The following is a 15595-nucleotide window of genomic DNA, read 5'->3' as shown; positions in this document are numbered from 1 at the left end:
CAAGAAGAAACACAGAATAATGTGCAGAAATGTAACTGTGATTTTTAAAGTTTGAAGTAATGTGTAATAAAAGTTGTTGGGTGATTCTCTACACATCTCTAATGGCTTGTGCCTGAATGTGTAATATTTACAAAGAAGAGCCATGATAGCTTTTTAGATCTACATAACTTCTAATGGCCCTTTTACACAGCATGATTGTCGGACAGAGATGCGTCCGACAGTTGTCCCAGCTATAATCACTCTTGTGCTGTATGCAAATAAGGAAGATGGAACAACATTATGTTCCCATAATTCAATGAGAATCTGGATAATTTGTTTAACTTAATAATTATTGGCCCATGTAAAAGGGCCCAAATTTCAGTAAGTTCTTTGTGTCTACCCAATAAGAAAAACATCTGTAAAGAAAGTAAACTGTTAATTGATTTGAATAAAGTCTCAATGCCTAAATTCCCTGGTATTACTTTTAAACCCTTTGTACAAGAGGGCATACCAGTTAGCCTACACCGTGTGACAGTGGAGGGTGCATGGAGTGGTCTGGGAGCGACCCAGCTGTATACCTGACAGGTGACAGATGTGTTTAAACAGCTGACACCCACTAGAAATTGCTGTGGATGGAGCTACTGACCTTGTTGACCTTAGCACCTAAGCCAGTATATAGAAGAGGAAACCCCTACTCTGATGCTACCTTGCACCCCTCCCCATGGCATGGGACTTAGTGAATGCTCCGAGACTTGCCATGAAATCAAGTCTATTAAACCTTGCTTATGGCTTATGTTAAAACATTTTTCCCAATTCACCTGAACTTTAAACTTTTAAAATGTCTCGATGTCGTACAAACATGAAATTTGGCAGGAGCATTCTTTAGGTCCTAAATAGGAAAAGTAAAGGGGTCACAACTTGATTTAATGCTAAGTGCAAAAGTATTAGCACAGCTGTGTAATGTACCAAATCTAATTCTCTAGCTTCTCGGTGTCATACAAATATAAAACTTGACAGACCATTCTTTAGGTCCTAAATAGGAAAAGTAAAGGGGTCCTAACTAGAGATGAGCGAACGTACTCGTCCGAGCTTGATATTCGTGCGAATATTAGGGTGTTCGGGATGCTCGTTACTCGTAACGAGTACCACGCGGTGTTCTGGTTACTTTCACTTTCCTCTCTGAGACGTTAGCGCGCTTTTCTGGCCAATTGAAAGACAGGGAAGGCATTACAACTTCCCCCTGTGACGTTCAAGCCCTATACCACCCCCCTGCTGTGAGTGGCTGGGGCGATCAGATGTCACCCGAGTATAAAAGTCGGCCCCTCCCGCGGCTCGCCTTAGATGTCTTGTGAGTTAGTGAGGGACAGTGCTGCTGGTGCCTGAGCTGCTGTAGGGAGAGCGTTAGGAGTTAGTGTAGGCTTCAAGAACCCCAACGGTCCTTCTTAGGGCCACATCTACGTGTGTGCAGGCTGCTGTTAGCAGTGGAAATTTTTTTTTTTTTTTCTCAAAATCGGCAGTGCAGAGCATTGCACCCGGTATTAGGGACAGAAGTGGTGCTTAGGCAGGGAGAGTGTTAGGAGTGAGTGTAGCCTTCAAGAACCTCAACGGTCCTTTCTAGGGCCAAATTTAACCGTGTGCAGTACTGTGCTGGCTGCTGTTAGCAGTGTTGCATTTTTTTTTTTTCAAAAAATCGTCTGAGCAGAGCATTGCACCCTCCATTGATACTACAGGGACAGAATTGTGTAGGCAGGGCCACAACACAGTTATTGTTCATTGAATATCCGCAGTGGGGCCCTCCCTTTGCAAATTTGCGAAAAAATTATATTTGGGCTGCCTGTGCCAGTCCTAAGGTCTCAGTGTACGTGTGTGCTGCGTGGAGAACGTACAAAAATCAAACGCAACCAGCTACGGTTTACTGCAGGCTTGCGCCATTGTCTTTCCTGACTGGCAAATACCTGCTCTGCCAGAGTTAATAACTCTGCTACACTAAAGTTGTGTGACACTTTTTCAGGGCCACACCACAGTTATTAAACGTATTGTTCATTGAATATCCGCAGTGGGGCCCACCCTTTGCAAAAAAGCGAATTAATTATATTTGGCCTGCCTGTGTCAGTCCTAAGGTCTCCGTGTACATGTGTGCTGCGTGGAGAACGTACAAAAATCAAACGCAACCAGCTACGGTTTACTGCAGGCTTGCGCCATTGTCTTTCCTGACTGGCAAATACCTGCTCTGCCAGAGTTAATAACTCTGCTACACTAAAGTTGTGTGACACTTTTTCAGGGCCACACCACAGTTATTAAACGTATTGTTCATTGAATATCCGCAGTGGGGCCCTCCCTTTGCAAAAAAGTGAATTAATTATATTTGGCCTGCCTGTGTCAGTCCTAAGGTCTCCGTGTACATGTGTGCTGCGTGGAGAACGTACAAAAATCAAACGCAACCAGCTACGGTTTACTGGAGGCTTGCACCATTGTCTTTCCTGACTGGCAAATACCTGCTCTGCCAGAGTTAATAACTCTGCTACACTAAAGTTGTGTGACACTTTTTCAGGGCCACACCACAGTTATTAAACGTATTGTTCATTGAATATCCGCAGTGGGGCCCTCCCTTTGCAAAAAAGCGAATTAATTATATTTGGCCTGCCTGTGTCAGTCCTAAGGTCTCCGTGTACGTGTGTTCTGCGTGGAGAACGTACAAAAATCAAACGCAACCAGCTACGGTTTACTGCAGGCTTGCGCCATTGTCTTTCCTGACTGGCAAATACCTGCTCTGCCAGAGTTAATAACTCTGCTACACTAAAGTTGTGTGACACTTTTTCAGGGCCACACCACAGTTATTAAACGTATTGTTCATTGAATAACCGCAGTGGGGCCTTCCCTTTGCAAAAAAGCGAATTAATTATATTTGGCCTGCAGGCTTGCGCCAATTTATTTCCTGCCTGGGAAATCAAATCACTGGTAATACAGCATGCTGAGGGGTAGGGGTAGGCCTAGAGGACGTGGACGCGGCCGAGGACGTGGAGGGCCAAGTGAGGGTGTGGGCACAGGCCGAGCTCCTGATCCAGGTGTGTCGCAGCCGACTGCTGCGCGATTAGGAGAGAGGCACGTTTCTGGCGTCCCCACATTCATCGCCCAATTAATGGGTCCACGCGGGAGACCTTTATTAGAAAATGAGCAGTGTGAGCAGGTCCTGTCCTGGATGGCAGAAAGTGCTTCGAGCAAGCTATCATCCACCCAGAGTTCTGCGCCGTCCAGTGCTGCAAATCCGAATCCTCTGTCTGCTGCTCCTCCTTCCTCCCAGCCTCCTCACTCCACTACAATGACACATGCTCAGGAGCGGGAAGACTCCCAGGAACTTTTCTGGGGCCCCTGCTCAGATTGGGCAGCAGTGGTTCCTCTACCACCAGAGGAGTTTATCGTCACTGATGCCCAACCATTGGAAAGTTCCCGGGGTCCGGGGGATGAGGCTGGGGACTTCCGGCAACTGTCTCAAGACCTTTCAGTGGGTGAGGAGGACGATGACGATGAGACACAGTTGTCTTGCAGTGAGGTAGTAGTAAGGGCAGTAAGTCCGAGGGAGGAGCGCACAGAGGATTCGGAGGAAGAGCAGCAGGACGATGAGGTGACTGACCCCACCTGGTGTGCAACGCCTACACAGGACAGGTCTTCAGAGGGGGAGGCACTGGCAGCAGCAGGGCAGGTTGCAAGAGGCAGTGCGGTGGCCAGGGGTAGAGGCAGGGCCAGACCGAATAATCCACCAAGTGTTTCCCAAAGCGCCCCCTCGCGCCATGCCACCCTGCAGAGGCCGAGGTGCTCTAAGGTCTGGCAGTTTTTCACAGAGACGCCTGACGACCGACGAACAGTGGTGTGCAACCTTTGTCGCGCCAAGATCAGCCAGGGAGCCACCACCAACAGCCTGACCACCACCAGCATGCGCAGACATATGATGGCCAAGCACCCCACAAGGTGGGACGAAGGCCGTTCACCGCCTCCGGTTTGCACCGCTGCCTCTCCCCCTGTGCCCCAACCTGCCACTGAGATCCAACCCCCCTCTCAGGACACAGGCACGACCGTCTCATGGCCTGCACCCACACCCTCACCTCCGCTGTCCTCGGCCCAATCCAGCAATGTCTCGCACCGCACCGTCCAGCCGTCGCTAGCGCAAGTCTTTGAGCGGAAGCGCAAGTACGCCGCCACACACCCGCACGCTCAATCGTTAACCGTCCACATAGCCAAATTTATCAGCCTTGAGATGCTGCCGTATAGGGTTGTGGAAACTGAGTCCTTCAAAGCTATGATGGCGGTGGCGGCCCCGCGCTACTCAGTTCCCAGTCGCCACTACTTTTCCCGATGTGCCGTCCCAGCCCTGCACGACCACGTCTCCCGCAACATTGTACGCGCCCTCACCAATGCGGTTAGTGGCAAGGTCCACTTAACTACGGACACGTGGACAAGCACAGGCGGGCAGGGCCACTACATCTCCCTGACGGCACATTGGGTGAATTTAGTGGAGGCTGGGACAGAGTCAGAGCCTGGGACCGCTCACGTCCTACCCACCCCCAGAATTGCGGGCCCCAGCTCGGTGGTGGTATGTTCGGCAGTGTATGCTTCTTCCACTAAAGCACCCTCCTCCTCCTCCTCCTCCTCAACCTCTGTCTCGCAATCTAGATGTGTCAGCAGCAGCAGGACGTCGCCAGCAGTCGGTGTCGCGCGGCGTGGCAGCACAGCGGTGGGCAAGCGTCAGCAGGCCGTGCTTAAACTACTCAGCTTAGGAGATAGGAGGCACACGGCCCACGAACTGCTGCAGGGTCTGACAGAGCAGACGGACCGTTGGCTTGCGCCGCTGAGCCTCCAACCGGGCATGGTCGTGTGTGACAACGGCCGTAACCTGGTGGCGGCTCTGCAGCTCGGCAGCCTCACGCACGTGCCATGCCTGGCCCACGTCTTTAATTTGGTGGTTCAGCGCTTTCTGAAAAGCTACCCACGCTTGGCAGACCTGCTCGTAAAGGTGCGCCGGCTCTGCGCACATTTCCGCAAGTCCCACACGGACGCTGCCACCCTGCGCACCCTGCAACATCGCTTTAATCTGCCAGTGCACCGACTGCTGTGCGACGTGCCCACACGGTGGAACTCTACGCTCCACATGTTGGCTAGGCTCTATGAGCAGCGTAGAGCAATAGTGGAATACCAACTACAACATGGGCGGCGCAGTGGGAGTCAGCCTCCTCAATTATTTTCAGAAGAGTGGGCCTGGTTGGCAGACATCTGCCAGGTCCTTCGAAACTTTGAGGAGTCTACCCAGGTGGTGAGCGGCGATGCTGCAATCATTAGCGTCACTATTCCTCTGCTATGCTTCTTGAGAACTTCCCTGCAAACCATAAAGGCAGCCGCTTTGCGCTCGGAAACCGAGCCGGGGGAAGACAGTATGTCGCTGGATAGTCAGAGCACCCTCCTGTCTATATCTCAGCGCGTTCAGGAGGAGGAGGAGCATGAGGAGGATGAGGAGGAGGGGGAAGAGACAGCTTGGCCCACTGCTGACCGTACCCATGCTGCTTGCCTGTCATCATTTCAGCGTGTATGGCCTGAGGAGGAGGAGGAGGAGGAGGAGGAGGATCCTGAAAGTGATCTTCCTAGTGCGGACAGCCATGTGTTGCGTGCAGGTACCCTGGCACACATGGCTGACTTCATGTTAGGATGCCTTTCTCGTGACCCTCGCATTCAACGCATTCTGGCCACTACGGATTACTGGGTGTACACACTGCTCGACCCACGCTATAAGGAGAACCTTCCCAGTCTCATTCCCGAAGAGGAAAGGGGTTCGAGAGTGTTGCTATACCACAGGACCCTGGCGGACAAGCTGATGGTAAAATTCCCATCCGACAGCGGTAGTGGCAGAAGGCGCAGTTCCGAGGGCCAGGTAGCAGGGGAGGTGCGTAGATCGAGCAGCATGTACAGCCCAGGCAGTGCAACAGTCTTTAAGGGCCTGGCCAGCTTTATGGCTCCCCAGCAAGACTGTGTCACCGCTCCCCAGTCAAGGCTGAGTTGGCGGGAGCACTGTAAAAGGATGGTGAGGGAGTACGTAGCCGATCGCACGACCATCCTCGGTGACGCCTCTGCCCCCTACAACTACTGGGTGTCGAAGCTGGACACGTGGCCTGAACTAGCGCTGTATGCCCTGGAGGTGCTTGCTTGTCCTGCGGCTAGCGTCTTGTCGGAGAGGGTGTTTAGTGCGGCTGGGGGAATCATCACAGATAAGCGTACCCGCCTGTCAACCGACAGTGCCGACAGGCTAACACTCATCAAGATGAACAAAGCCTGGATTTCCCCAGACTTCTCTTCTCCACCAGCGGACAGCAGCGATACGTAAGCAATACGTAGGCTGCACCCGCGGATGGAAGCTACGTTCTCTCTCACCATCCAAAACGGGGACATTTCTGCTTCATCAATCTGTGTCTAATATTCCTCCTCCTCCTCCTGCTCCTCCTCCTGAAACCTCACGTAATCACGCTGAACGGGCAATTTTTCTTAGGGTCACAAGGCTCACTCATCTAATTTTTCTAAACAATTTTTATATGTTTCAATGCTCTTAAAAGCGTTGAAACTTTAACTTGAACCAATTTTTCGTTAAACTGGGCTGCCTCCAGGCCTAGTTACCACTTAAGCCACATTAACCAAAGCGATTAATGGGTTTCACCTGCCATCTTGGTTGGGCATGGCCAATTTTTACTGAGGTACATTAGTACTGTTGGTACACCAATTTTTTTGGGCCCTCACCTACAGTGTAATCATAGCAATTTCTATGTTCTTCGCCTGCACTCATGGTACAGAAAGGTGTGTGGGGTTGGCCTACACTTTAGCTACATAAATGTAACTTGGGCCTTGGCTATACTGCAGCTACTGAAATGGAACTAAGACTGCGCTCCCACTATACTGCTGCTTCAGAATTGTTACAGGGGCCTGTCTTGAGTGCTACTATTGCTGACATGGAACGAAGACTGCGCTCCCGCTATACTGCTGCTTCGGAATTGTTACTGGGGCCTGTCTTGAGTGCTACTATTGCTGACATGGAACGAAGACTGCGCTCCCGCTATACTGCTGCTTCGGAATTGTTACTGGGGCCTGTCTTGAGTGCTACTATTGCTGACATGGAACGAAGACTGCGCTCCCGCTATACTGCTGCTTCGGAATTGTTACTGGGGCCTGTCTTGAGTGCTACTATTGCTGACATGGAACGAAGACTGCGCTCCCGCTATAATGCTGCTAGTGATATGTTAGTGGGGCCTGTCCTAATGCTACGGCTGAAATGTTACGAATTATGGGCTCTGCCTATACCGCTGCTAATGGTATGTCTCTGGGGTGTGGAAACAGAGGCTTCTCAAAGACATGATGGCGGCGAGGCCATTTCCCACCAACGCGGTTACTGTTAAGGTGCATATAACCAAACACGTGGAGAGGACACGTAGTGCCTCAAAAACATCCCCCTCCTCCTCCAACAGGGAAAACATTCTTGGCAAATGCCTTTGCATTGGTTCGTCTGGTGGCAGTCCAAGAATTTCACCTTTACCGACACTACAAGAGAGCCCCCCCACCATCCCCCCGCCACGGCCCACTTAATCCTGGCCACATTCCGAAAACCAACAAAATAGAACTGCGCTACTAGGTCCGCAGTCACCACCACATTACCACCAACGCGGTTACTGTTAAGGTGCATATAACCACGGACACGTGGAGAGGACACGTAGTGCCTCAAAAACATCCCCCTCCTCCTCCAACAGGGAAAACATTCTTGGCAAATGCCTTTGCATTGGTTCGTCTGGTGGCAGTCCAAGAATTTCACCTTTACCGACACTACAAGAGAGCCCCCCACCATCCCCCCGCCACGGCCCACTTAATCCTGGCCACATTCCGAAAACCAACAAAATAAAACCGCGCTACTAGGTCCGCAGTCACCACCACATTACCACCAACGCGGTTACTGTTAAGGTACATATTACCAGTCTGACTGGGGCATGCAGACACCTTGACAGAATGAATAGTGTGTGGCACATAGGTTCCCCATTGCTATGCCCACGTGTGCAGCTCCTGATGGCGGTGGCACAGGATTGGATTTCTCATTGCTTCTGTACAGCATTGTGGGCTATCGCCCCGCCCCTTTTAAAGAGGGTCGCTGCCTAGCCGTGCCAACCCCTCTGCAGTGTGTGCCTGCGGTTCCTCCTCATTGCAGACGCACTTCCAAATAGACATGAGGGTGGTGTGGCATGAGGGCAGCTGAAGGCTGCGCAGGGACACTTTGGTGTGCGCTGTGGGGGGGGAGGGGGGGGCGGTTGGTCAGCATGTAACCCAGGAGAAGTGGCAGCGGAGTGTCATCCAGGCAGTGATTGTGCTTTGTTGTAGCTAGTGTGGTGCTTAGCAAAGGTATGCCATGCTAATGAGGGCTTTTCAGAAGTAAAAGTTTTTGGGAGGGGGGGGGCTATTGTGGCTTAATAGTGGGACCTGTGAACTTGAGATGCAGCCCAACACGTAGCCCCTCGCCTGCCCTATCCGTTGCTGTGTCGTTCCCATCACTTTCTTGAATTGCCCAGATTTTCACACATGAAAACCTTAGCGAGCATTGGCGAAATACAAAAATGCTCGGGTCGCCCATTGACTTCAATGGGGTTCGTTACTCGAAACGAACCCTCGAGCATCGCGATAATTTCGTCCCGAGTAACGAGCACCCGAGCATTTTGGTGCTCGCTCATCTCTAGTCATAACTCAATTATTCAATGCTAATTGCAAAAGTAAGTTCACCCCAATGTAACGTAACTTCCCGATGTCCTAGAAACGTGAAATTTGGTGCGAGCATTCTTTAGGTCCTAAATATTTACTCTACTTTAATTTAAATTAAATTTAAACAAATGATTAGGGGTGTAAGTCCAGAATGGAGGAAGCCAAATCTCTAGATAGGGATGTGTTAGACGGCACATCCAAAACAAAATGAACTAAATGTATTCAGGTTCCCTGACTTCATGTCGGAGGTCTAGGACCAAATTTTAGTTGGACACACATATTCCATATGCAGGAGTCCGGCTATCGTGAAAAAACCTTGCTTTTATTTTTAAAACTTTGTGTTCATAACAGACAGAGTACGCGTTTCGGTTCACAGAACCTTGCTCACCTCTAACTAAGAAACATTACATAGACCTTTAAAAAGCTTAACATATAATTAGTAAATTAAAAACACATGTAATTAACCCCTGCATTGATTATCTCAGATTGATTACCATGGTCCGTTCCTCCTGCAAGAACTGACACATGTCTACTTGCATATAGCATATAAAGCATACATTGTAGGACAATAGAAATGGAGTATACATTGTAGGACAATAGAAATGAATATCTTAAAAAGCATGGTGGAAACTATACTGGAATGATTGTAACCCTAAAGGATTTAATCCATGTATATATCACAGACAATTTATCTAGTAATATATCAATAAATGTTACAAGTCTGGCCAGGAGGTCAGCGAGTCTTCTTGTTTATTGGAGCACAGGGCAGAGATGGAGGGTGCAGAGGCTGTGAGAGAGACACTGTGAGATTTGCCAAGTATCCCCTCAGTAAGTTTTGCTGTGATGGGGGTTTCACAGAGCCTTAAGGTCTCCTTCTAAAGCTCCTTCTTCTCTTGTTAGCCAGTGTGACTTCTTTCTCCTTATTTAGGCAGCAGGTGTTCAGGAGCGCCAGGCTTAAGAGGCCATCTTGGTCGAGGTCCAGAACACAGCAATGAGGATCCTTTTTATTTATCCTTTATTTTAATAGATCCAGTATTCTAGCTTGATTATTTTCTTCACTCTCAGAGCTATAATTTAGAACTATAGAACTCAAAACCCAAGAATGTGGATTCCATCCCCTACAAATGGCTTGACATGAATGAGTGTCCTGTAATACCAAGACAACAGAAGGTTCTCCAGAAAAGAAGCCACGCTTACTGAATGTCTCTCCATTCTATGTCATAGACTGGGGTTCCGAGTCCACAACCTTGGTCTATGACATTCATATGCCCAAATGGTGCATATGAACAGGGGATGTGCTTTTGGCACAACCCATTTAATATGGTTCTTAAACAGTGAGTTACAAGCAATCTGTGTGTCCGAACAAGGAACTTTCTAGTTATCAAAGTCTTATGATCACAGCAACTTCAGCAATGAGTCAAGCAGCATGTACTACTGTATCAGGGTTGGAGGGAAAAGTGTCAGATGTTGTCAGCTATCAGACTTGTAGAAATAATAAATAGACTGCAACATAGCGGAAAATGATAGCAACATCCTGTTAGTGAATTTGGAAGAAGTCTGCAATGTAATGGCACTACGACTGAAAGGATTTCACCACAGGTATTTGCATAACGATCTTGGAGTATTATGGTTTTTTAAAAATAAAGGCATGCTTTAACTCCTTCCTGACATACTCCATACATGCATAGTGCAGTTAGCCAGTAGTTCCTGCATCACGCTGTTCATGTACAGTGCTGCTTATCTGACATCCATGGTTCCACTGCAGCTGCCAGGATTGATCATAGGTCTGATCCTGGGGGTTTATCCCTCCAGATGCTACTGTCAATGCAAAAAGCAATACCTAGGTAGTTTGGAGAGGGAGGGGTCCCCCTCCATCACCCCATTGACACCCTCATGATCCAATCATGATGTGCTGATGGTTGTCATTTTAAACAGAACCCAAACCACGGCCACCGGGTCTGTCATGTGCGGTGGCCGAGCGCTGCCAGTTTCATCACTAATAGTAACAGGCCATACTATTAGTGATGAAAGTGAAAAATAAGGCGCTATACAAGTCTTTTTTCACATATGCCCACTCATGAAGATAAAATTAGGGTTAGGGTTTATTTACACGGGCGTATATTGGCCGGCATTTTCACAGCCGGCCGATGTACACTTCCATCTAAGCAGTTCCACCATTCCCTCCCACTCACCGACTCTCTGCCTCTCTCCTCCACTCCAGCATTTGCAATGGGAGGGGGCGGGAGAGGGGCAGGTGGTCCTAACGGTGATTGACAGCTACCCATGTCAATCACGGATAGCTGTCAATCACTGATAGCTCTGCAGAGAGGTGTAAATGAATAAAATACAAGTTATACTGAATCCTCCCCATAAAACTATATATCCTGCTTCTTATATATGACCCTCAGGGTGTGTATGCTCTGAGGTTATAAGATGCAGACTAGAAGCAACTCAAGTGTATTATAAGGAAACTCTGTGTAGGATTGTTGGTAATTTCCATTTATACAGAAGGCTAACAAACAGCTATCAGAGAGAGATGATCATTAAATTATGAGTTGAGGACATAGGACATGTCTGTGGAATTAGGGACTTTCTTTTTTCATATGTAAAGAAGGAATACTTACACTAAATTCCTTATTTTTATTGTACAAGGTCATTTGGAAAATCCCGTGCTTTACACCCTAATATTTAAATTATTGAACTGAGCAGCTTTTCACATGACCAATCTAACTGATTTACTTTCAACAAATAATAAAGTATATAAAGGAAAAGGGGAACAGTGAGTCAACATGAGTCGACAATGTGATGCAGCAGCTAAAAAGACAAACATAATTCTGGAATGTATTAAGAGAAGCATAGAGAGAGAGTCTAGATCACATGAGGTAATTATCCCTCTCTATTCTCCCTTGGTCGGACCTCATCTGACAAATAACTGACCCTGCACAAACTGAATCCAGGCAAATTCATGTTTGACAAAGGGGCTAGTCACCTGGCAGCCGTTAGCCTTGAAAACCTTAAAAACATACCTTGCCTGGGCCATGTGATAAACTTGGTGGAGCAGTGCTTCCTAAACAATTAGGCAGGTTTACATCCAAAGCTCGAAAAGTCCAGGAAACTGTGCTTGCACTTTCGGTGCTTCCACCCAACCGCCATTGGTTAGTCGTGATGACTCACTATTCACTATGACCATCTCTTTTGTCTGCCTGCTAGAACAGATGCTAAAGAACCTTATGGACAATGACTGTTGTCACAGGAGGAGGATGATAGGATGCTCAACTCCCAACTGTCTGGCCAGTCTGCCATAACTCAATACCGCAGGGAGAGGGGCTTTGAGCAAGAAAGGGGGTGTCTTCTCCAACACATTTCTCCATCCTTTCTGTGCTATCAGAAAGTATGTCAGCACAGATGACAAACACATCCACCTGTTCACAAACAAAGTGCATAGACTGAAATTTATTAAAATGAAACAGGCATGGATTTCACTTCACTTCTGCACCTTCACTGATTAGTTAGCTGGCAATTATCAATCACTTATAACTGAGCATAGATTTGTGTCAAAGACCATACTATGCTCTAAAGATGCTGTGGCTGCTGCTGCTAGTGTGGTGCTACTGCTTTTCTTCTCTTGCTTCTGCCATGTTTCCTACTCCTACTTATCCCCCAAACGAAAAATATCAATATGGAAATATGAAACTACAGCTCTTCTTTTTCCATGAGGACCACACTCTGCCTTCAAGGTGCCATTGCTGGTGGTGCTACTGCTGCTCTAGTTCTCCTGCTTCCACCACATTTCTTCCCCCTACTCCCCCTCTTCAAATGAAAAATATGGCAAACTAGAAATACCCAGCTAGAGCTTTCATGTTTGCACAAAGAACACACTCTGCCCTCAAAGTGCTGTTGCTGATGGTGGTGGTGCTGTTCTCCTGCTTCCTCCATGTTTCTTCCTCCACCTCCTCATTCCGCAAATATGATTTTTATTTAAAGCACAAGATAAAGCTGGAGCTGTTCAGTTTTTTCTTCGGAGAAGGCTAGTGATTGAATATTCTCTCCACTTGGTAAAATTTGTCCATTGCTAAATTTGTCACAAATTTAAGAGAGCGAGGGGGCGGAGCCTGACTGAGGAGCAAAATGGCCGCTTAGGACCAGAGCTCCCACAGAACGGCACCTTCAGGGATCCCTCAGACGCAACCACAGCGGCAAAATGCCCAAACAAACGAAGGAAAGAGGAGGGGAACTCACCAGCACGCCGAGGACAGCAAAAAACCAGACAGGGATGCAGCGCTTCCTCAAGGAACGGAGCTCCCGCTCTCCGCACCCCCCCAGCAAGATGGCACTGGCTCCAGAGGCTGCTGCTGCACACAGTAAGGAGGGGGAGGGTGACACATCCTCTGATGAAGAGGACTCTGCAGCTGTGTCTCGGGGGTTTATGAAGGAGCTCCTGTCCACTGCCCTGCGCCCTCTGATAAGTGAACTGTCTGAAATAAAAGAGGATATAAGACAGATGGGCGGCAGGGTAGAGGAGCTGGAAGCTGCATCTACCTCAATCACATCCCATGCTCTGGCTATGGCTGCCGTTTTAAAGGAACAGCACGCTAATTTAAACAAAGCCCTCATTCTCCAGGAAGATCTGGAGAATAGAAACCGGAGATGTAATGTCCGCTTTAAAGGACTGTCAGAATCCTGGGCGGCAGAAGCTCTGCCTAAAGTTGCCGCGGAAATATTTGCTCAATTACTCGGTCAAGATAGAGCAGCGACGATTTCTGTGGAGCGCATCCACCGGGCTCTTAGACCCCTCCCCCCCCCTACAGAGCCCCCCAGGGACGTCATCTGCAGGCTCCTCACCTTTCAGGATACGTCCGCTGTCCTTAAAGCTGCCAGACAACATAAAGACCTATTTTATGGTGACTCTCTGGTACAGATCTTTCAAGATCTTTCCCCCGCAACCCTTGCAAAAAGGCGAGCCATGCGCCCGTTGTTGGAGGTCCTCAGAGCAAGGGACATCCGCTACGCGTGGCTCTTTCCTTTTGGTATTAATATCTTCTACAAGGGCCGCAGATTACTGATCCGTACCCCTGCCGACCTTAGCGACTCCTGGGAACACCTCGAGATGGATCCGTTGGTTTTGCCATGCTGGATGCCCCTACCGGAGTTTCCTAAGCTCCCTAAATTGGCCCCGCCAGAGGTTTGGCAGCCAGCGGGCAGTTCCAAATCACCCAGAGGCAAAAGAAAGAAAACAAAGGACCTTCCCGCTGACCCTGACGGCTGAGAAAGAGAGAGACACTCTATTTTCTATTCCGTCCATCAACGGACGCTCTTCACGTTTTATTACGTCCTGAAGTACCGTTTATTAATGCCTTCATACGTTCTGACTAGAGTGCTGGATTATGTTATTCCTGCTATTTGTGCTCTATTCAAGTTACTGCATTGTTGAGTTCTTTTCTCCCCACAGCGCACAAATGCCTTCGGCATTTGCCACTAGTTCTGGATTCCTGGGGGTGCCTACCTGATCAGGCTACTATTTGAGTAGTTGGTGATCCTTCTAGGTAAGGCACACCCAACTCGCCCCCAATCCCCTTCCTCAGCGGGGTCTACAATATTGGGAACCGCTGACTCAACTTTCAATTTCTGTGTCGTGGTTTGCGACATATTTGTTGTCTTTGTTCTTCCCTTTTGTGTTTACCCGGTGTTTTTTCCTTTGTCTCTCTGCACTCCCCCTCCGGCCCCCTCGCTTACAAGCCCCTCCGGGAGCCAGAGACAAAGGCTTGAATCACTAAGATCTCACTCACATAAATTTGTCTCCCTTTTCTACTATTCCTCTAGGATACCACTGACCGCTCCTACGGGCCCGCGATGACAAAACCTCTACTATTTACTACCTTCAACATCAATGGACTGAACTCTCCCAACAAAAGGCACCATGTGGCTCTTCTGCTAAAAAGGTATGGTTCGGGGGTAGTGTTTTTACAGGAGACCCACTTTAAAGGGGACAGATGCCTAGCTCTACCGGGGGGTCAGTTCCCGATGGCGTTTCATGGCTCCCACCCCTCCTCCGCCTCAAAGGGAGTGTCCACTCTGATCCACAAGTCTCTTAAGTTTACTTGTGAAGCTCGCTATGCAGATGAGGAGGGCAGAGTTCTCTTTCTGAGAGGATACCTAAACGAAACTAAAGTAACCTTAGCCAATCTCTATGCCCCTAACAAGGACCAAATAGAATGGCTCATAAAACAATTGGAAACACTTAAAATCTTTGCCTCGGGCCAAGTCATCTTAGGAGGGGACTTAAATCTCACCATCTCCCCCCCCGTAGACTCATCATCAGGAAAGTCCCAGATATCACAAAAAAAATTAAGCAAACTATGTAGGTACTTTGCGCAACTTGAGATTGTTGACGCATGGAGGTATTCTAACCCGTCCTCCAAGGACTATACCTTTTTTTCGCAGGTCCACTCCTCCTTCCAGCGCCTGGACTATATTTTTGTATCCTCCTCCCTCCTACAACACACAAAAAAAGTTTCGATAGACGCCATTGCCCTGTCGGATCATGCCCCAGTCCACCTGTCACTCAATCTCCCAGGGTCTCTTCCCCGTGAATGGAGGTGGAGACTCAATCCCACCCTCCTCGATTCAGCCGAGGATAGGTCCCAGCTTAACAAAGCATTGGAGGAATACTTCCAACTCAACTCCTCAGCAGATATTTCTGTCCCGATAGTGTGGGAGGCCCACAAGGCCTACATGAGGGGGCTTTTGATCTCTGCGGGCTCGAAAGCAAAAAAAAAGCAACAGAAAGATATTGACGAGAAACTTGCTCAAATCGCAAAATTGGAGCGCTTGACCAAGCTCTCACAGA

This window comes from Eleutherodactylus coqui, chromosome 2 (assembly GCF_035609145.1).
Source record: "Eleutherodactylus coqui strain aEleCoq1 chromosome 2, aEleCoq1.hap1, whole genome shotgun sequence".
Classification (NCBI taxonomy): Eukaryota; Metazoa; Chordata; class Amphibia; order Anura; family Eleutherodactylidae; genus Eleutherodactylus; species Eleutherodactylus coqui.
This window is presented reverse-complemented; position numbering follows the sequence as displayed.